The 23194-nt window shown below is 40.6% G+C and overlaps 1 long non-coding RNA gene across 1 annotated transcript; it reads right to left on the bottom strand.

The window, feature by feature from the left end:
* Nucleotides 1–7870: 7870 nt before the first annotated feature.
* On the bottom strand, nt 7871–22884 carry LOC144307939 (uncharacterized). Its single transcript, XR_013374596.1, has 3 exons — nt 22555–22884; nt 17035–17187; nt 7871–7956 (listed from the first exon to the last, which is right to left on the bottom strand). It is a non-coding gene; the product is annotated as an uncharacterized LOC144307939 (long non-coding RNA).
* Nucleotides 22885–23194: the final 310 nt, after the last annotated feature.

The following is a 23194-nucleotide window of genomic DNA, read 5'->3' as shown; positions in this document are numbered from 1 at the left end:
GCCCATAGCAGTCATTCACATTTTGGTGGAAACTTAAGTCACTGTTCTAGAAGTATTTATATTCAATTTATATTGAAAGATCTTCAAACACGCTCAGAAAAGCTGCCAAAAACAGTACAATGAAATCCCGAACACCCTTCACCCACATTCAGCAATTAACATTTGTCACATTTGTTTTATTATTGTCTCTCTGTTTCTTTTTCTCTAATTTTTACTGAATCATTTGAGAGTAAGTTGCAGACATCATGGCTCTTTACTCCTAAATTCTTCAGTATACATTTCCTAAGAACAAGGACATTCCCTTATAGAGTAACAGCTAGATTATCCAAATCAGAAAATCTCATGTTAACCTAATGCTATAATCTGATATATAATCTGTATTCAAATTTTGCCAATTGTCACAGTAATATCCTTTTTTATGGCCTTTTTCTTTTTCTTTGGATTCCCTGAATCCAATTCAGAATCACAGATTGCAAATAATTGTCACATCTCTCTAATCTCTCTTTTTTTAAAGTTTTATTTAAGTCATCTCTACATTCAAAGTGAAGTTCGAACTCACGACCCCAATATGAAGAGTTGCACACTCCTCCATCTGAGCCAGCCAGGAGCACCTAATCTCTTTTGATCTGGAACAGCTGCTTAGCCCTTTTTCAGCTTTCATAACATCAATGTTCTGAAATAGTACAGGCCAGTTATTTCCTGGAGTGTCTTTCAATTTAGTACTGCATGAGATTTCCTCATGCTTAGATTCAGGTTATGCATTTTTAGTAAGAATACTACATAAATGGCATTTATGTTTTAAATTCTATTTCTATTTGTGATGAAGACAATATGTAATGTAATTTTAAGACTATCAGGGACAGAGAAGTTAACTATTTTACCTATATTTGAAGCTAATATTATTTCTTTGTGAAGTATATTCATTGTGATCTAAAAGAATAGCATACTTTAACAAGAGCATATTGTAATTACTGTCATGCAGTAATTATGGGAAGGTTTTGGCTCAATATAAAAAACTTCCTAAGTTTTAGAGCCACCGAAAAATGTCTTCAATTTTATGAACTCCCTAGTCGTGAACAACAGTGCTGGGAAAGACAAGGAGGTCATTTAGGTATCAGATCAGAAGCGGACTAGATGACAACTCAGGTGCTTTCTGACCCTGATATGTGTTCCAGAAAGGTTGATATCTGCATTGGCTCCAGCTTTCTAGTTGCAAAGATATCACTCTTTGAATCAACTGGAAATTGTTTAGTGTATCTGGTCTACATATCAAATGAGAAGATGCTCAATTTCACTCAATTAAAGCAATGTAAATTAAAACTGTGCTGAGAAACCATCTTTTATCTATGAGATTGGCAAAAATCTAAAGGTTTAATAACAAACTGTGCTGGTGAGGGTGCGGGAAAATATTCATGTATCACGAGGATGTGGGGAAATATGTATTATGATAAGAACACAAATTGGTATACAACCTCTTTGGAATGTAGCAATGGCTATCAAAATTATAAATTTATCTCTGAAAACTATAAAACACTAATGAAAGAGATTGAAGATGATACAAAGAAATGGGAAGACGTTCCATGCTCATGGATTGGTAGAATAAATACCGTTAAAATGTCTATACTTCCCAAAGCAGTCTATACATGTAATGCAATCCCCATCAAAATACCACCAGCATTTTTCACAGAACAAACAATCCTAAAATTTGTATGGAACCACAAAAGACTCCAAATAGCCAAACCAACTTCGAAAAAGAAAAACAAAGCTGGAGGCATCACAATTCCAGACTTCAAGTTAGATTGCAAAGGTGTAGTGATCAAAACAGTATGGTACTGGCACAAAAATAGCCCCATGGATCAATGGGACAGAATAGAAAACCCAGAAATGGACCCACAGTTATACAGTCAATTAATCTTTGGCAAAACAGGAAAGAATGTCCAATGGGAAAAAGACCATCTCTTCAACAAATGGTATTGGGAAAACTGGACAGCTACATGCAGAAGAATGAAACTGGGTCATTTTCTTAAACCACACACAAAAATAAATTCAAAATGGATGGAAGACCTAAGTGTGAGACCTGAAACGATAAAAATCCTAGAAGAGAGCATAAGCAGTAACAGGTTACCAACTTCTTTCTAGCTATGTCTCCTGAGGCAAGGGAAACTAAAGCAAAAATTATTGGGACTTCATGAAAATAAAAAGCCTCTGCACAATGAAAGAAACAATCAACAAAGCTGAAAGGTAGCCTGTGGAATGGGAGGAGATATTTGCAAAGGACATATCTAATAAAGGGTTAGTATCTAAAATCTATAAAGCACTTATGCAACTCAACACCCAAAAGACAAATGATCCAATTAAAAAATGGACAGAAGACATGAACAGATATTTCTCCAAAGAAGACATCCAGATGGCCAACAGACACATGAAAAGATGCTCAACATCACTGATCTGCAGGGAAATGCAAATCAAAACCACAATGAGATATCATGTTACACCTGTCAGAATGGCTAAAATCAACAATACAAGAAACCGCAGGTGTTGGCGAGGAAGTGGAAAATGGGGACCCCTCTGGCACTGTTGGTTGCAGACTGGTGCAGCCACTCTGGAAAACAGCTTGGAGGTTCTTCAAAAAGTTCAAAATAGAGCTACCCTACCATTGAGCAATTGCGCTGCTAAGTATTTACCCAAATAAAAAAAAATGCTAATTCAAAAGGATACATGAACCCCAATGTTTATGGCAGCATTATCTACAATAGCCAAATAATGGAAATAGCCCAAGTGCCCATCAACTGATGAATGGTAAAGAAGATGTGGTATATATAGACAATGGAATATATGTGGTATATATAGACAATTGTCTATATTGGAATGGAATGTGATATATACAGACAATTGTTGCAAATGGCAAGATCTCATTCTTATACTCCAGTCAGAAAAAAGAATGAGATCTTGCCATTTGCAACAATGCGGATGGAGCTAGATAGAGAGTATTATGCTGAGCAAAATAAGTCAGTCAGAGAAAGACAAAAACCATATGATTTCACTTATATGTGGGATTTCAGAAACAAGCAAAGAGGAAAAAGAGGGAGAGAGAGAGAGAGAGAGGCAAAGCAAGAAACAGACTCTTAACTGTAGAGAACAAATGGGTGGCTACCAGAGAGGAGCTGGGGAGGGATGGGTGAAACAGGTGGTACGGATCAAGGAGGGCACTTGTTGTATGGAACAACACCGGGTGTTGTATGGAAGTGTTGAGTTGCTATATTACACACCCAAAACTAATATTACCCTGTATCTTAACTAACTGGAATTTAAATAAAAACTTTAAAAAATTATAAATTTATTTGCCCTTCAATGAGCAACTAAATGTCGGGGAATTTATTCCACAGATACTCTGGCATACTTGGAAAATGATACATACACAAGGATACTTAATGCAGCACCATTTGTAACTGCAAAGGATTCCAAAATAATGCACATCCATAGCCAATTGTTTAAATAAATGTTTACCTATCTACCCAATGGAATACCATGCAGATGTCATCAAAAGAGTGGCAAGGGGAAACTCTCCCAGTACTGATGCGGAAGGAACTCTAAGATATAGTAAGTGAAAAAAAATGCAACAATTTTTATAGGCAGAACAGTTTTTATACTACCCCGTCCTTTGTATAAAAGGAAGGAGACTACAAGTCTGTGTGTGTTTGCTTGTATGCCCACATACAAGCACAGATGTCTTGGCAGATGGGGGGCAAGGGTCAGCAGAGACTTTCACTGTGTATCTTTTTGTATTTCCAGGCTTTTCAATCACAGAAATACCTTACCTATTCGAAACATAAATTTAAAAATAAATGAACAGAGAGTGGCAAGACAAACAAAAACGAATATATTTCCCTTCCTGTCCACCTGGAGTTATAAACTCCAGAGGCAACTTTCTAAAATTTAAGACTTGTCCTTTGTTACATGGGAGAACATGAGGCCCGGGTATCAAAAGGCATTTTTAGAAGTGAGTAAGTGAGAAAGAGATCTATAGAGAGAATGACTAAATTTGTTTTCTTCCAGAAAACCAAATCCCCATGTATTTGTATGATACATGTGTGGTAGAGCTGACCCTGTTGGTGCTCTGTGTAAATTCCCTCGGATCCCTGTTATGTTTTCTGTGAACTCCCCCTCCCCCGACTTCTGAGAGCTCTGCTTATAATGGCCTGCACCTGTGACACTTGTTGGGCTGTTAAAGCTACTTTGGGCTGTTAAAGCTATCTTGCCCACCTGCAAAGAGAGCAAGAAATGCTTGGGTATTTATTTGCCCTGGGGAAGCCTTGACCAGTTGACTACTCAGTGCAGTAGTAGGAAGTCCTAGCTCCTTGCCTTTGGTCCAAACAAACTTGGAGGTATAATTTATGTTCCAGAGTCCTTCACAAGATCAACCTGAGGCTGGGACCTTGCTTGAATTCACACTTATTTGGCTTCTTTCCCTTCCATGCCCCACCTCTCCCACCCCCTTTCTGGTTTCTCCCAGGAGGACTTCATTTCATAAATCATCTGTACAGGAGTCCATGTCCTGGGATCCCTTTCTAGAGAACATGGCCCAAAGCATACGGTTTATTAGATTTGGAATAGCTATAACATGACACCAAAATTTGATTGTTCCTAATATATAGATTTGAGAGATTGGGGTATCATTATTATAAGTTCCAATCCCACCTCTCGAACATTACGAACACTCCAGATTATACCTCATTATGCAATTATTTTATGAAGCATAATAATTTCAATACCTTGCTTCTGTGAGCAAATGGGTTTTACCACATGCCTAATCATATTACCAATTCAGTTAATGTCGAAGTCCTGCCCCTAGGGTACAGTATTTTAAAAGACTGTAAATGGAATTTACAATGTTTCAGGTAAACTAATACGAGGTAAAAAATGAAAAAAACCCTCCCATATCATCTTGGGTTATCTGCTACCCTCCTGAAGCATGAGATTTGATTTGATTTCCTTTATTATTAGTTTTGCCTGCCTACCTAAAGGTGTCATTAAAGTTCAAAGGAGAATGCAGCTAATTTAGCAACTGCACATTTGTATTCCTCCCCCTATGAACTCATTTTCTCAACTCTAGCACATCTTTACTCTTACAAAAGGACTAGTTTCCTGAGCAAAATTTTCTATAGCCACTTCACCATAAATATCACTTTGGCATCTGGAATTGTCCTACAGGTAAGGGCTTTGATCAAATGTTTGATCGTATTAAAAAGCATCCACAGTACAGCAAAAGTCAGAGAGAACATTCTTGCCGTTTGTGGGCTCCCAGTCTGGGACAGAGGAATTAACGTCTACATCAGAGATCAGCAAATCATACAGGCCAAATGTAACCTACTGCTTATTTTGTCACCACCCTGTGAGCTCAGGACAGCTTGTAGATTTTTAAATCATTGAGAAAAAAAATAAGAATATTATTTTGTGACACAAAAATTATATGAGACTCAGATTTCAGTGCCCATAAATAAAGTTTTATTGGAACACTGCCTTACTTACTCGCTTATATATTGTTTATGGCGGCTTTCAGTTGAGTGGTTGCGACAGTGACAGACTGGCCCTCTGCGGTAGGCAAAATAATGCCCCTTCCCCAGCTATATCCCTGGGACCTGTGAATATGTGACCTGAGATGGCAAAGGGGACTTGGCAGATATAGTTAAGTTTACGGACCTTGAGATGAGGAGATCATCCTGGATTATCCAGCTAGGTCCAGTCTAATCATAGGAGCTCTGAAAAGCCGAGAACGTTCTCCAGCTGGAGTCCAAGAGAGGTGACAGAGAGATCAAGGTATGGGAAGGATTTGACATGCTGTTACTGGTTTGAAGATGTAGGGGACAGCAGGCCAAGGAAGGAGTTTCTCCACTAGCTTTCTGAGAGTTCAATTTGATAGGAGAAAATGAATTTGAACCACAGGCCAGTTTTTTCTTGGCCTGATCCTACATTTGGTTATCCAGCCAAGCTACCTCTTTCCCTGCCATAAAGCACAATTATGGTCTCTCATTATTCAGTTGGCACTACTAACAGATGTAACTGAGGGGAAAAAAATGTATGTTCTATCCGTTTATGTATAGGCACCACTTTAAACACAGAATATTAATTTGTTTACTTATTTATCATCCATTTTCTCCTACGGAAACGTATTCTTCTTTGGTAAGGGACTTTGTCTTGTTCATCATTCCCATTCTAGAACTGCACCTGACACAAAGGAAGTGCTTGGAAAATATCTGTAGGGAAAACAGACTGCAGCCGTTTGGATAAATACTACAAAATGTTGTCAGATATGTATGGACATAGAAGTCAGGCAGAAAATGTCTTCTGCTCGTTTAGATCCTGCTGGTCAAAGAAGTCAATATCTAGCTCAGATATTTTCAAATCCCACTGATTAGGATGGTAAGGGTTTGGGGGATGAGAAAGGTGGTAATAGAAGTTTAAAATAGAAATATGTAACGAGGTTCCCATTCTATTCTCAGAACATTTAAGGTTGGGTATCTAAACTTTAGGATGAAGATAAACCTTTGAACCTGAATCACAACACGTATGATCCAGACTGTTTTTCAAAATAAAAATTTGAAGCCAGTCTTTACAATCCTTTTCATAGCAGCCAGTATGTGTTAAGGCAGAAGTAATTATTATAATGATTGATTTTAATTTAGCACAATTCTGTCTTTAATAAATGAAACCTTTTCTCTCTTAAAGAAATCTAAAATATCTTGGAGTGGTTGTCAAGAGAGGAGAGAGCTAAGCTTTGCAAGAAGAAAAAAGGAAGAGAGCGAGCGAAAGCATGATGTTCTTATGGGGAATTCTGAAGAGTATTAAAATTGACTAATTCATTAGAAGAGTCTTTTGTGAGCTTATTACAAGTTCTTCATTATTACAGGTCTTCCAAAAGAGCTTAAAGGGCTTTTGAATGCAAAATGAACACTGCATCTTGCTTTGATGTTTCCCAAATATCTGACGTTTTGAAAATAGAGTAAGTAGATTAAAAAAATCCATACATATTTTCAGTTTTCCCGGTGATTTTAAATGTTGTTCTATAAGATTCAGATAGTTCAACAATTTTTTGTTGTTATTCCACTTGGTTCCATAACATCTTTAGCTCATACACAAAATATGTGTATTAGCATATACAAACATACTTTATTAACTCCTTACATACTCCAAGTTTACAATGCAATTCAATCCTTCAGGGATATTAGCACCCATCACGATCTCCTCATTTTTTGATGGGGCCATGGTTCAGTATAAAACCATGTAGATGCCAAAAAAAAAAAAAATCCTCTTTTTCCTCATTCTGTGGTTGCCGTTGGGCCAGCTCCCTGGGTATCTGATGCATTTAAGGCTATTTGAAACCCCATTTTGAGTGGAAATCTTGCATCTCCTCTTAAAAAAGGTTTCAATTTATATGCTCCCCAAATATTCATCCTCCATCTGGTAACTGTTAAGAAAAATTATAAAAGAGTGAGAGACAAGGGGAAAAGGCAGATGTCATAGCCTTTGAATATCAAATGGAGAAGAAGACTCACCCAAGAGTGGTCTAGGGGAATGTACCTTGTTTGCTCACTTGACCATTCATTAAAAGTCAAAGACTTTGTGAAGTTATGTAAGAACTTAAAGAATTTTGTCCTCTAGAGATTCAAATAATTTCTGTTCAGTAGAAAAGATAACCCCAGGGGTTATAGGTTTTTTTTTTCCCTGTAGAAAAGTTTTGTATCTAACCCAGCTATGTCATCCTTTATTAAACTACCTATCCGTATCGAGCTCCTGACATGCTCTTCTATACTCAATATCCTACTGGTTACCACATTCATTAATGAGTTGAATAAAATCTTTGGCTTACATACCTTTTGTATGTGCTCAAGAATCATGATTTCACCTTTTCTGGAAATTATACCTTAGTGCCAGTAGCAAGTAGGTTCCAAATGACCCCTATAAGAAAGCAGATCAGAGAGAACTGTAATACAATAAATAAATAAATAAGAAAAATTACTGAGGTAAGGAAAAAAAATACCTTCAATCTTTGAAGAGAAAAAAATAAATAAATCAGTCACCATGGGAACCAACACGGTAATGCATCTTCCTCAGCCCTGGTTCTGTTCCCTTTATTAGGAAAAGGAAAGGATTGGGTTCAAAAATCCCTAGGATCCTTTAGCTGATATATACTCTTCATTTCCTTTTTGCTCATTAAAAAAAAAAAAAACTGATCCCTCATTTTCCTGAAGCATGACTCTTACCTCCTTGCCTATCCCCCTTTTCAAAGGTCACCTGAGTCATGTTTCAGGCTTGAGTGAGCATTTGGTTATTACCAGATTCTTATCACCAGTGTCAGTCAAGTAAGGATAAGCCATGTCCCATCCCCTCAAGGAAGTCTTGGCCTCAGAGAGAGAGAAGGCAAAGGAAACAAGTGAACACAGGTCAATGAAGGACAGAGGGATAGTCTGGAAGGATCTACTAAGATTTGTCTACAAGTAGGAGTACTTCAGTCTATACTGAAAAAAGAGGTGAAGGGGTTCCACCTCGAGAAGAGTTGCACCTCAAGAAATAAAGACAGCAGGCTGAAGTCCAGTTGGATTTTTTTAATAATAAGTTTATTTTTTATTGGTGTTCAATTTACCAACATACAGAATAACACCCAGTGCTCATCCCGTCAAGTGCCCCCCTCAGTGCCCGTCACCCATTCACCCCCACCCCCCGCCCTCCTCCCCTTCCACCACCCCTAGTTCGTTTCCCAGAGTTAGGAGTCTTTATGTTCTGTCTCCCTTTCTGATATTTCCCACACATTTCTTCCCCCTTCCCTTATATTCCCTTTCACTATTATTTATATTCCCCAAATGAATGAGAACATACACTGTTTGTCCTTCTCCGATTGACTTACTTCACTCAGCATAATACCCTCCAGTTCCATCCACGTTGAAGCAAATGGTGGGTATTTGTCGTTTCTAATGGCTGAGGAATATTCCATTGTATACATAGACCACAGCTTCTTTATCCATTCATCTTTCGATGGACACCGAGGCTCCTTCCACAGTTTGGCTATTGTGGACATTGCTGCTAGAAACATCGGGGTGCAGGTGTCCCCACGTTTCATTACATCTGAATCTTTGGGGTAAATCCCCAGCAGTGCAATTGCTGGGTCGTAGGGCAGGTCTATTTTTAACTCTTTGAGGAACCTCCACACAGTTTTCCAGAGTGGCTGCACCAGTTCACATTCCCACCAACAGGGCAAGAGGGTTCCCCTTTCTCCGCATCCTCTCCAACATTTGTGGTTTCCTGCCTTGTTAATTTTCCCCATTCTCACTGGTGTGAGGTGGTATCTCATTGTGGTTTTGATTTGTATTTCCCTGATGGCAAGTGATGCGGACCATTTTCTCATGTGCATGTTGGCCATGTCTATGTCTTCCTCTGTGAGATTTCTCTTCATGTCTTTTGCCCGTTTCATGATTGGATTGTTTGTTTCTTTGGTGTTGAGTTTAATAAGTTCTTTATAGATCTTGGAAACTAGCCCTTTATCTGATAGGTCATTTGCAAATATCTTCTCCCATTCTGTAGGTTGTCTTTTAGTTTTGTTGACTGTATCCTTTGCTGTGCAAAAGCTTCTTATCTCGATGAAGTCCCAATAGTTCATTTTTGCTTTTGTTTCTTTTGCCTTCGTGGATGTATCTTGAAAGAAGTTACTGTGGCTGAGTTCAAAAAGGGTGTTGCCTGTGTTCTTCTCTAGGATTTTGATGGACTCTTGTCTCACATTTAGATCTTTCATCCATTTTGAGTTTATCTTTGTGTATGGTGAAAGAGAGTGGTCTAGTTTCATTCTTCTGCATGTGGATGTCCAATTTTCCCAGCACCATTTATTGAAGAGACTGTCTTTCTTCCAATGGATAGTCTTTCCTCCTTTAAAGAATATTAGTTGACCATAAAGTTCAGGGTCCACTTCTGGGTTCTCCATTCTGTTCCATTGATCTATGTGTCTGTTTTTGTGCCAGTACCGCACTGTCTTGATGACCACAGCTTTGTAGTACAACCTGAAATCTGGCATTGTGATGCCCCCGGCTATGGTTTTATTTTTTTAAATTCCCTTCGCTATTCGGGGTCTTTTCTGATTCCCCACAAATCTTAAAATAATTTGTTCTAACTCTCTGAAGAAAGTCCATGGTATTTTGATAGGGATTGCATTAAACGTGTAAATTGCCCTGGGTCACATTGACATTTTCACAATATTAATTCTGCCAATCCATGAGCATGGAATATTTTTCCATCTCTTTGTGTCTTCCTCAATTTCTTTCAGAAGTGTTCTATAGTTTTTAGGGTATAGATCCTTTACCTCTTTGGTTAGGTTTATTTCTAGGTATCTTATGCTTTTGGGTGCAATTGTAAATGGGATTGACTCCTTGATTTCTCTTTCTTCAGTCTCATTGTTAGTGTATAGAAATGCCACTGATTTCTGGGCATTGATTTTGTATCCTGCCATGCTACCAAATTGCTGTATGAGTTCTAGCAATCTTGGGGTGGAGGCTTTTGGGTTTTCTCTGTAGAATATTATGTCATCGGCGAAGAGGGAGAGTTTGACTTCTTCTTTGCCAATTTGAATGCCTTTAATGTCTTTTTGTTGTCTGATTGCTGAGGCTAGGACCTCCAGTACTATGTTGAATAGTAGTGGTGAGAGTGGACATCCCTGTCTTGTTCCTGATCTTAGGGGAAAGGCTCCCAGTGCTTCCCCATTGCGAATGATATTTGCTGTGGGCTTTTCGTAGATGGCTTTTAAGATGTCGAGGAAAGTTCCCTCTATCCCTACACTCTGAAGAGTTTTGATCAGGAATGGATGCTGTATTTTGTCAAATGCTTTCTCTGCATCTAATGAGAGGATCATATGGTTCTTGGTTTTTTCTCTTGCTGATATAATGAATCACATTGATTGTTTTATGGGTGTTGAACCAGCCTTGTGTCCCGGGGATAAATCCTACTTGGTCATGGTGAATAATTTTCTTAATGTTGTTGGATCCTATTGGCTAGTATCTTGTTGAGAATTTTTGCATCCATGATCATCAGGGATATTGGTCTGTAATTCTCCTTTTTGGTGGGGTCTTTGTCTGGTTTTGGAATTAAGGTGATGCTGGCCTCATAGAACGGATTTGGAAGTACTCCATCCCTTTATATCTTTCCAAACAGCTTTAGTAGAATAGGTATGGTTTCTTCTTTAAACATTTGATAGAATTCCCCTGGGAAGCCATCTGGCCCTGGACTCTTGTGTCTTGGGAGGTTTTTGATGACTGCTTCAATTTCCTCCCTGGTTATTGGCCTGTTCAGGTTTTCTATTTCTTCCTGTTCCAGTTTTGGTAGTTTGTGGCTTTCCAGGAATGCATCCATTTCTTCTAGATTGCCTAATTTATTGGCGTATAGCTGTTCATAATATGCTTTTAAAATCGTTTGTATTTCCTTGGTGTTGGTAGTGATCTCTCCTTTCTCATTCATGATTTTATTAATTTGAGTCTTCTCTCTCTTCTTTTTAATAAGGCTGGCTAATGGTTTATCTATCTTATTAATTCTTTCAAAGAACCAACTCTTGGTTCTGTTGATCTGTTCCACAGTTCTTCTGGTCTCGATTTCGTTGAGTTCTGCTCGAATCTTAATTAACTCCCTTCTTCTCCTGGGTGTAGGATCTATTTGCTGTTTCTTCTCTAGCTCCTTTAGGTGTAAGGTTAGTTTTGTATTTGAGTTCTTTCCAGTTTTTGAATGGATGCTTGTATTGCGATGTATTTCCCCCTTAGGACTGCTTTTGCTGCATCCCAAAGATTTTGAACGGTTGTGTCTTCATTCTCATTAGTTTCCATGAATCTTTTTAATTCTTCCTTAATTTCCTGGTTGACCTTTCATCTTTTAGCAGGATGGTCCTTAACCTCCACGTGTTTGAGGTCCTTCCAAACTTCTTGTTGTGATTTAGTTCTAATTTCAAGGCATTATGGTCTGAGACTATGCAGGGGACGATCCCAATCTTTTGGTATCGGTTCAGACCCGATTTGTGACCCAGTATGTGGTCTATTCTGGAGAAAGCTCCATGTGCACTTGAGAAGAATGTGTATTCAGTTGCGTTTGGATGTAAAGTTCTGTAGATATCTGTGAAATCCATCTGGTCCAGTGTATCATTTAAAGCTCTCGTTTCTTTGGAGATGTTTTGCTTAGAAGACCTATCGAGTATAGAAAGAGCTAGATTGAAGTCACCAAGTATAAGTGTGTTATTATCTAAGTATTTCTTCACTTTGGTTATTAATTGGTTTAAATATTTGGCAGCTCCCACATTCGGGGCATATATATTGAGGATTGTTAAGTCCTCTTGTTGGATAGATCCTTTAAGTATGATATAGTGTCCCTCTTCATCTCTCACTACAGTCTTCGGGGTAAATTTTAGTTTATCTGATATAAGGATGGCTACCCCTGCTTTCTTTTCAGGACCATTTGAATGGCAAATGGTTCTCCAACCTTTTATTTTCAGGCTGTAGGTGTCCTTCTGTCTAAAATGAGTCTGTTGTAGACAGCAAATAGATGGGTCCTGCTTTTTTATCCAGTCAGACACCCTGCGCCTTTTGATGGGGTCATTAAGCCCGTTCACGTTCAGAGTTACTATTGAAAGATATGAGTTTAGTGTCATCATGATATCTATTCAGTCCTTGTTTTTGTGGATTGTTCCACTGAACTTCTTCTTAAAGGGGAATTTTAAGAGTCCCCCTCAAAATTTCTTGCAGAGCTGGTTTGGAGGTCACATATTCTTTTAGTTCCTGCCTGTCTTGGAAGCTCTTTATCTCTCCTTCTATTCTGAATGAGAGCCTTGCTGGATAAAGTATTCTTGGTTGCATGTTCTTCTCATTTAGGACCCTGAATATATCCTGCCAGCCCTTTCTGGCCTGCCAGGTCTCTGTGGAGAGGTCTGCTGTTACCCTAATACTCCTCCCCATAAAAGTCAGGGATTTCTTGTCTCTTGCTGCTTTAAGGATCTGCTCTTTATCTTTGGAATTTGCAAGCTTAACTATTAGATGTCGAGGTGTTGAACGGTTTTTATTGATTTTAGGGAGGGATCTCTCTATTTCCTGGATCTGAATGCCTATTTCCCTTCCCAGATTAGGAAAGTTTTCAGCTAGGATTTGTTCAAATACATATTCTGGCCCTCTGGCCCTTTCGGAGCCCTCGGGAACCCCAATTAAACGTAGGTTTTTCTTCCTCAGGCTGTCGTTTATTTCCCTTAATCTATCCTCATGGTATTTTAATTGTTTGTCTCTTTTTTCCTCAGTTTCCCTCTTTACCATCAACTTGTCTTCTATGTCACTCACTAGTACTTCCACCTCGTTAACCCTCGTTGTTAGGACTTCTAGTTTGGATTGCATCTCATTCGATTTATTTTTAATTTCTGCCTGATTAGATCTAAATTCTGCAGTCATGAAGTCTCTTGAGTCCTTTATGCTTTTTACTAGAGCCACCAGTAGCTGTATAATAGTGTTTCTGAACTGGCTTTCTGACATTGAATTGTAATCCAGATTTTGTAACTCTGTGGGAGAGAGGACTGTTTCTGATTCTTTCTTTTGAGGTGAGGTTTTCCTTCTAGTCATTTTGCTCAGTGCAGAGTGGCCAAAAACAAGTTGTATTGGGAAAAGGAGAAAAAGAGAGGAGAGAAAGAAAGGAAGAAAAAAGAAAAAAGGAAGAAAAAGAAAGAAAAAGAGAAAGAAAAAGAAAGGAAATAAAAGGGTGGGGGAAGCAAACAAATCAAAAAGCAAAAAAAAAAAAAAAAAAAAAAAAACCACGGGGGAGTATCTTCTGATTCTGTGTTCTTTAAGTCCCTTGACTTCCCCTGGAACTTGTCCGTCTAGCTGGTCTTCTGGGGGAGGGGCCTGTTGTGCTGATTTTCAGGTGTTAGCACTTGGGGGAGCTGCTCTGCCCCCGGCCTGGTGCAGGGCTCAGTGGGGGTTGTTTACCCCGTGAGGCCGCAGGAGGAACAACTCCAGTGGTTGCTGCAGCTCTGGAAACCTGGATTCAGCCCCCGCAGTAACTCCGGAGCTCTCCGTCTGCAGGGCCTGGAGGCTCCGGGGCGGGGCCGCTGATCTGCTCAGCTCGGGGCAGGAGCGTCCTTGCTGTCCTGGGCCCTCCCGGCCTCTGCCTGTCCCGGGGGGAGGCGGGATCCTGGGCTGTGTCCCGGCGCCCTGCGCTCCGGAGCCTGCGCTGTTGGATTCGCGCTCCCGGGCCGCAGCCCCCTCCGCGGAGCCGCCCCCGAGCCCCCCGAGCTGCTCCCGCCCCGCAGCCCCCTCCGCGGAGCCGCCGCCCGAGCCCCTCCGAGCTGCTCCGGGTCCCGCCGTGCGCGCTGCAGCCCTTAGGGAGCTCGGCGCACTCTCCCGGGGCGCAGGTGTCTGTTAGTGTCCCCGGGAACCCAAGGGCATCCTCGCCCTCCTGGGGTCCTGCTCCAACTCCCTGCGGGCCCCTTTCCGCCCGGGAAGGTTGGTGCAGCTCCTGCTTCTCCGGGACGGGGCTCTCCTGTCCTGGGGACACTCGCCCCGGCCTCAGCCCGGCTCCTCGCGGGGCCCCTCCCCCTTGGAGGCCTTTTGTTTCTTTATTTCTTTTTTCCCCCCGTCTTCCTACCTTGATAGAAGCGCGAACTCTTCTCACTGTAGCGTTCCAGCTGGTCTTTCTTTAAATCTCAGGCCGAATTCGTAGATTTTCAGGATGATTTGAAGGTTATCTAGGTAATTTGGTGGGGACAGGTGATTTGGGGACCCTACTCTTTGCCCCTCCCCTCTCTCCAGTTGGATTTTTAATTATTTTTCTAAGAAATGAGTAGAGAACCTATGGATGAGATACCCTTCCTTTAAAAATTAGGTTAGACTCTGGGAAATGAACAAGGGATGGTGGAAAGGGAGGTGGGCAGGGGGTGGGGGTGACTGGGTGATGGGCACTGAGGGGGGCGCTTGATGGGATGAGCACTGGGTGTTATGCTGTATGTTGGTAAATTGAACTCCAATAAAAATTTTTTTAAAATAAATAAATAAAAATTAGGTTAGAGCTCTTAAACCTTATAACATGTGTTCATTTAGCAAACATTTTCTGAGAGGATCAAATTTGTGTTAATGTCTTTTTAAATTTATTTTTGGTAGGAATCTCTATACCTAACTGGCACTTGAACCCATGACCCCAAGATCAAGAATCACACGCTTTTCTGACTGAGCCAGCCAGGTGCCCACAACTTGTGATATTTTTAACTTTTTCAATTAGTGAAGAGCAATAACACATTCTCAAATGAAGTAGCCTTTAAAAAAAAAAGGATTTTATTTATTTATTTGTGAGAGACACACAGAGAGAGGCAGAGACATAGGCAGAGGGAGAAGCAGGCTCCCTGTGGGGAGCCTGATGCGGGATTCGATTCTAGGACCCTGGGACCAGGATCTGAGCCAAAGGCAGACGCTCAACCACTGAGCCACCCAGGAGCCCCCCTGAATGGAGTTGTCTTCTGTGCTAACCTTTGGCCTTCTCTACAGTCGTGGGGGGTAGGGATTGGAAACAAAGCCTCAGGGGACCTACCAGTGGGACAGCAGCTTTGGAAAGGAGACAAAAGCCAAGTGTGTGACATAAAGGGAACAGAAAGCTTGGGAATCCAGTCCGGGGCAAGAAATGTCCCCTTGGGACACAAGTAACTAGAGCCCACATATTAATGGTATATCACTGAGCTGGCCCCTCTGCCATACACACCGCTCCAGTTGCCCATGAGTGACTTCCTCTTCCTACTGCCTTGAATTTCATTTTAACAAAACCATCTGCTCATTTGTTCTGATGTAAACGTACACAAGCTAGGGAATAAAGAAAACCACCAAATAGAAATCTCCCCTGCCACCTCACAGAAGTAACACTCTGTGTTGAGTGATAGAGGCCCTCTTGATAGAGGCCCTCCTTCTGTGTGTATTTTTCTTTTTACACACCTGTATTAGTTTGCCATAACAAAGTATCAGAAACTGGATGGCTTTGACAACAGAAATGTATTTCTTCATAGTTCTAGATGCTAGAAAACAAAAATCAAGGTGCCAACAGAGTTGGTTGTTTTTGAAGTGCTGTGAGGGAGACTCTGTTCCAGAACCCTCCACTTGGCTTGTAGATGGCTGTCTTCTCCCCTTGTCTCTTCACATTGTCTTCCTTCTATGTGTATCTGTGTTCGGATCTCCCCTTTTTATAAAAACACCAGTCATATTGGATTAGGGTCCACCCTCATTATTTCATTTAAACTCAATTACCTCGGGAATGTGAACTGGTACAGCCACTCTGGAAAACTGTGTGGAGGTTCCTCAAAGAGTTAAAAATAGACCTGCCCTACGACCCAGCAATTGCACTGCTGGGGATTTACCCCAAAGATACAGATGCAGTGAAACGGCAGGACACCTGCACCCCGATGTTTCTAGCAGCAATGTCCACAATAGCCAAACTGTGGAAGGAGCCTCGGTGTCCGTCAAAAGATGAATGGATAAAGAAGCTGTGGTCTATGTATACAATGGAATATTCCTCAGCCATTAGAAATGACAAATACCCACCATTTGCTTCAATGTGGATGGAACTGAAGGTATTATGCTGAGTGAAGTAAGTCAATCGGAGAAGGACAAACATTGTATGTTCTCATTCATTTGGGGAATATAAATAATAGTGAAAGGGAATATAAGGGAAGGGAGAAGAAATGTGTGGGAAATATCAGAGAGGGTGACAGAACATGAGAGACTCCTAACTGGGAAACAAACAACGGGTAATGAAAGGGGAGATGGGCAGGGGGATGAGGTGACTGGGTGACTGAGGTGGGCACTGGACGGGATGAGCACTGGGTGTTATGCTATATGTTGGCAAATCAAACTCCAATAAAAAAATATACAAAAATAAATAAAGTAAACTCAATTACCTCTGTAAATACCCCATGCCCAAATAAGGTCACATTCTGAGGTACTGGGGGTTGGGATGTCAACATATCTTTTTTGGAAGACACAATTTAATCCATAACAATACCTGACATATTGACTGAGCAGGTTATTCTCTGTTTGCATCTCATTTCCCACCTTCTCGGTCTTGCTCTATGTCCAGAGGCTGACCTGCATGGATGGCATCAATGGCTGCTCTTCCTCTGGTTTCCAGTTGGGTTGAGCCAATAGAAGGCATTGACTGAAGAACAGAGGGCAGAAGGAGGACAAGAGTTGGTATTTATTTACTCAATTTCTCCCCTTTTTGTCATATCTATGGATAGTAAGGGTTTCCTACTTGTCCTAGTGCCTAGAAACCTCATCTCTTTTTGATCTTCTTAACCCTATTCCCCCTCCCTGCCTCACTCCCTGCCCCACAAGTAGTCTGTTTATTAAACACTTCCCAGTTAAAACCTTTGGGGTGGCACAAATTTCCTGTGTGAGATCTAATACTTAGACATTCAACACATTTTATATCACTGGCATACTATTTATTAAGAAAAAATGCCTAAAAGTTTGGAAATAAGGCAAAGGAGGGGAGGCACGTCATCTCAGTGTTGTACTGGGAGAATTGTGTAATAGAATTATTTAATTCTCTAAGAAAATGTCTCTGTGCTTGGCTTCACTTTTTACTATTTGATTAAAGCCCAGACACTGTGAAGTTGTAGTCAACTTGTAGATTATTTCTGTCTGGTACAAAAGATAACCTGAAGGTTATGGTTTTATGGCCTTATGAGTTATTTAAGCAGATTTGTACCTTATGTAGTGCTTATTCTAATGTTCTTTATTCATGCCTGTGGATACCCAGTTCACTAATTGCTCTTTGAACCAGCTTTACAATCTCGCCAATGCCCTCACTAATGAATCAAATGAATCTTTGTTACATGTTCCGTCTATATTTATGAGTTTAAATTTTAAGTGTTCGAATATTATGCTTTGACATACTTCACAGTTTTGCATTGATTTTTTGCACCTTACATGTCATCAACTAATTTCACTCTACTCCGTAGGTGTTGAAGATTTAGGTTACTTGTAGTCTTTAGCTATTACAAATAAGCATTGCTGACGATATTCACTCTTTTTGAGAGAAAGAGAGAGAGAGAGAGAACTATAGGGGGAAGAGGCAGAAGAGAAGGAGAGAATCTTAAGCAGGCTCCACACCCATTGCAGAGCCTGATGTGGGGCTCGATCTCATAACCCTGAGATCATGTCTGGAGCCCAACCAAGAGTCAGGTGCTTAACTGACTTAGCCACCCAGGCACTTCTGATGATATTCACTTCCGACTGTAATTCACATGTAGGCAAATGTTTGTGGGAAGGGGAATGGTATAAAGTTTGTATTTGGGCAGCCCAGGTGGCTCAGCGGTTTAGCTCCGCCTTCACCCCAGGGCCTGATCCTGGAGAACTCGGATTGAGTCCCACGTCGGGCTCCCTGCGTGGAGCCTGCTTCTTCCTCTGCCTGTGTCTCTGCCTCTCTCTCTCTCTCTCTCTCTCTGTGTGTGTGTGTGTGTGTCTCTCTTATGAATAAATAAATAAAATCTTTAAAAAAAAGTTTGTGTTTGGCCTTCATCCTGCATATTCAAGATAATCCTGCTCTCCCTTCCTTTCCTGTCCTACCTTCATCCCATCTTACCCCATTACAGGCACCAGGGTGCCCTTCTGGGACTTACAGTCAGTTTGGGGCATGACCTGAGCGCACTCCTTGCTAACAATAGCATCTGACATGCATTGAGTCCTTACTTTATACAAACACTGTACTAAGTGTCTGATCTGCACTATCAAGGTCCTCATGAGTATCAGTCAGCGAGGCCCTATTATTAATCCCCTTTTCTCTGTGTGAGGAGGCTAAGTTGGGGTTTATTTATTTTTTATTTTTTAAAGATGTATTTATTTATTTGACAGAGAGAGAGCATACAAGCAATGGGGGGGGGGGGGGCGCAGCAGTAGAGGGAGAGGGAGAAGCAGGCTCCCGGCTGAACAGGAAACCTGTGGGACTCTATCCCAGGACCCTAAGATCATGACCTGAGCCAAAGGCAGACACTTAACTGCCTGAGCCACACAGGAGAGCCCCTAAGTTGGGATTTAAACCCAGCTCTGACCATAAAGTCCATGCTCTTAAGCACTAAGGTGGGAATTGACTGCATAGATATTAGATATCTGGGCGGATGAATAAATGAATGGTCAAAGCCCTCCTGAAAGGGCCAGAGTAGCTGAGTCTCACCAGCTGGGTACAATGCTGGTTGGGGCTGACTTGTCAGCCTTCTTCCTTGTCCCTTCTAGGTTAGGGGTTGCTAAGCTTTTCTACAGGGCTAGACAGTAACTATTTTAGGCTTTGCAGGTCAAAGAGAGTGTCTTTCACATATTTTTTTTTAAACCCTTCAAAAATGTGAAAACCATTCTCTCCTGGGCCATACAAAAACAGGCTATTAGCCAGATTTTGCCCACAGGTTTTAGTTTATAGACCCCTGTTCCAGGTCACTGATTCTCCCTGTAGATTTGTCTAATCTGTTACATCCAACCCCTGCATTCTTAATTTTGGTTATTGTATTTTCTTTTTTTAGCTCTATTGAATTTTTTAGTGTAGTTTAGAATTTTTATTTCATTTGTTTCAATATTTGCAGTTCTCTGCCAAATTCTTAATTTTGTTCCTTATCTCCTTGGGCATAAGGAGGATCATTCTTTTCTTTTCTTTTTAAAAGATTTATTTATTTATTTGAGAGAGAGAGAGCGAGAGAGAGAGCTAGAAGGAGAGAGAGAGAGAGAACACGCATGCCCACACACTGGGGGAAGGAGCAGATTGAGAGGGAGAGAGACTCTCAAGCAGACTTAGTGCTGAGCACAGAGACCAGGACTCTGACTTCACAACCTGAGCTGAAACCAAGAGTCAGATGCTTAACCAACTAAGCCACCCAGGTACCCCAGAATGAACTATTATTTTAAAGCCTGTGTCTCATAATTTTAGTATCTATAGCCTGTGTGAGTCTGTTTCTATTTTCTGTAATTTCTGCTGGCTTTAATTTATGGCATCTTTTCTTCTTATGTGTCTCATTATTTCTTGTCAAATCCTGGATATTGTATTTGCAAAGCTGTTTGCAGAAACAATTTGATGTATAGCTGTTCTCCTCCAAAGAAGATATATGTTTACTTCAGGAAGGAATCTGGGCATGCCAGGCGTTTGGGATGCCCAGAAGCACTAGCACACCAGAATTTACTTATTCTGTGTTTGGTGATTAAGGTGATTCCAGGCTACAGCTGTTGGGAGAATGTGCTTCTGGTTGTAGGATGCAGCCCGTTGGGGTAAACACCCGTCTTCCCGTATATCGTTGACAGGTTCCTCAGTTTGGCAAGGCTGTGAAAAGTTCTGTTCAGCTTTTCAGCTTTCCTATTAGAATTAGTATAAGTGCCCAGGGGAAAAACAGCTCCCTGGGTCTCTTCCTTCTCCTAGATCTTGGGAAGGTAGATCAAGGGACCTCCCTTGAGCCTTCACACAGACTTTTTTATTTCACCCACCTTCTCTAGTTGTCCCAAAGTCATGCGTGCACGCCAAATTCCCTAGTCCACCATTTCAGAATCCAGAGATAAAATCTCTATGCATATGAATTTGGTCTTGTTATGGAAAGAGAAACTTGAGAAGAGGCTTATACTATCCTTCAAAAATTCCAAAGAAGATGGATCAAGCAAACAAACAAGCAAAAACATACTAACACATACCTACTAATTTGTTCTAAATTTCCTCTGCAGCATATTTTTATATATAATGGTGAAATCCTTGATCATCAAAATCATTTCTAGGTAATTATTAATTATCTGTGATACTCTAAAATCAACAAAAATTAACTGTATATTTTGAGATTATGAATAAAGCCTAGGTTTATCAGCGAACAGGTTTCTGTATGGACATGAAATTTCCTTTCTCCATGGTAAACATCCAGAGGTGAGATGGCTCAGTCTCATAGGAAGGGTATGTTAAATCTTACAAGGAGCATACTGAGCCATTTTCCAGAGTAACTATATTATTCTGAATTGCGACCAGCAAATTGTGAGACTTCCAGTTGCTCCTCATCCTTACCAGCACTTGGCATTGTCATTATTATTAAAAATGTTATCCATTAGGGGCACCTGGGTGGCTCAGACCATGGAGCATTAAGCTCTTGATCTCAGCTAAGGTCTTGGTCTCAGGGTTGTTGAGTCGAATCCTCATTGGGATCTATGCTGGGCATGGAGCCTACTTAAAATAAAATGTTATCCATTATAATAGGGATGTAGTGGTATTTTGCTGTGGTTTTTTTTCAAGATTTTTTTTAAAAATTTACTTATTTGACAGAAAGAGAGAGAGGAAGCAGAAGCAGGGGGAGAGGGAAAAGCAGGCTGAAATTAGTATAGCCACTCCAGATCTCTTAGGATTACTATTTGTATGGTATATATTTTTTCCGTCCTTTTACTTTCAAAGTATTTGTGGGTTTTTTTTTAAGATTTTATTTATTTATTTGACAGAGAGAGAGAGCAAGAGAGCACAAGTAGGCAGAGCAGCAGGCACAGGGAGAGGGAGAAGCAGGCCTCCTGCCGAGAAGGGAGCCCAATGTGGGGATTGATCCCAGGACCCTGGGATCATAACTCAAGTCAAAGGTAGATGCTTAACCACTGAGCCATCCAGGTGCTCCTATTTGGTTTTGAGACTATTGTGTGTCTCTCATAGACACCATAGAGTCAGATCATGTTTTCTTATCCACTCTGCCAATCTCTGCCTTTTGATTTAGGGTGTTTCCAGGGAACTGCAGCAAAAAAAAAAAAAAAAACAGATAAAGGCAATTATTGGGATGAGCCTTGGGGGAGCTCCAAACCTCTTCTGCCCCCTGTGGCCATTAGGTTGCTAGTTTTCACAGCTACTTTTGTTGTGAGATTCCTGGATTTCAAGGCTTCCAAGGAGACTGGAAGAGGAAGATGTTATGAGGCAAGTACCACAAAGCTCCCATTCTTGCTGAGATTCCACTCTTTTTCTTGAATAAACATTCTGTGAATTGTTGCAAGCCTTCACTTAGTTTCCAGAGTTCTGAAAAAGTTGATTTTGACAATTTTTGTTAGCATTCTCATTGTTCTTATTGGGGAGAATTTTTGCGGATATTTTTGTGCCACCATTCCCACGGACGTCACTCCTCTGAATCTGCTTTCATATCTAACAATCTATGAAGGAAAATCTATTAAGTGTTTATTTTTTACAGGATTAGAAAGTGCATATCTATATATTTTCTGGTACTTGAAAAATAAAACTGAAAACACCTTAATGAGCACGCATATTTAGAAGATACAAAGAAATAAGGAACAGAGAATAAATTTTATATAATTTGGAAAGATAAGGAGTAATTTGCAACAGAGAAGCAAAGCAACTCAGATTTTAATTTTAATTCCACAGTTTACAGAATTCAACAAATTAATGAACCCAAACTCAAAACTCCCTGAACATTTTCCTCTAGCACCTGGATCTTGCTAGTATACTATATTAATTTTCTATTGCTGCCATAATAATAACCATAAGCCTCATGGTTAAAAACAACACTATTTCTTTGCTCACCATTCTGTGTGTTAGAGCTCTAGGCAGACTCAGTACTTTCTCGTTCTGGGCCTCTTAAGACTGAAATGAAGGTGTTGGCCAGGCTATATTTGTCTTTGGAAGCCCTGAAGAATATTTCTCTTTCAAGCCCATTGAAATTATTGCTGGAATTCAGTTCTTTGCAGTTGTCGAACTGCTGGCTGTCATCAGGGGCTGATTTCTGCTTCTAGAGACTACCTGCATTCCTTGGCTTATGCCCCCTTTTGCCCGTCTTTAGAGCTAGCGACAGTGAGTTGACTTCTTCTCGTGCCTTGAGTCTGATGTCCTCTTTTGTTGCCAACCAGAAAAAAAAAGTCTGTTTAAAGAGACTCACATGGTTAGAATTGGGACCACTGGGATAATCTCCCTATTTTAGGGTCAGTTGTGCTATGTAACATAATGTAAGTCGGGGGGAAGGCTGTTTTTATGGTACCCACAGGACCTGGATTAGGGCATACAATCTTGAGGGAGTCATCCTTAAAATTCTGCCTATGTGAAAGCCAGTTTGCAAAATGATCGGCCTGACTGCAAGTTTGAAGGCAAGGTAGAGTCCTGCACAAAGAAAACTTTTCCCTACATTTTGACTTTGGAAAGTTGCAAACATACAAAAAATTTGAAAGAA

The sequence above is a fragment of the Canis aureus genome, chromosome X (genome assembly GCF_053574225.1).
Source record: "Canis aureus isolate CA01 chromosome X, VMU_Caureus_v.1.0, whole genome shotgun sequence".
NCBI classification, from domain to species: domain Eukaryota; kingdom Metazoa; phylum Chordata; class Mammalia; order Carnivora; family Canidae; genus Canis; species Canis aureus.
This window is presented reverse-complemented; position numbering and strand designations above follow the sequence as displayed.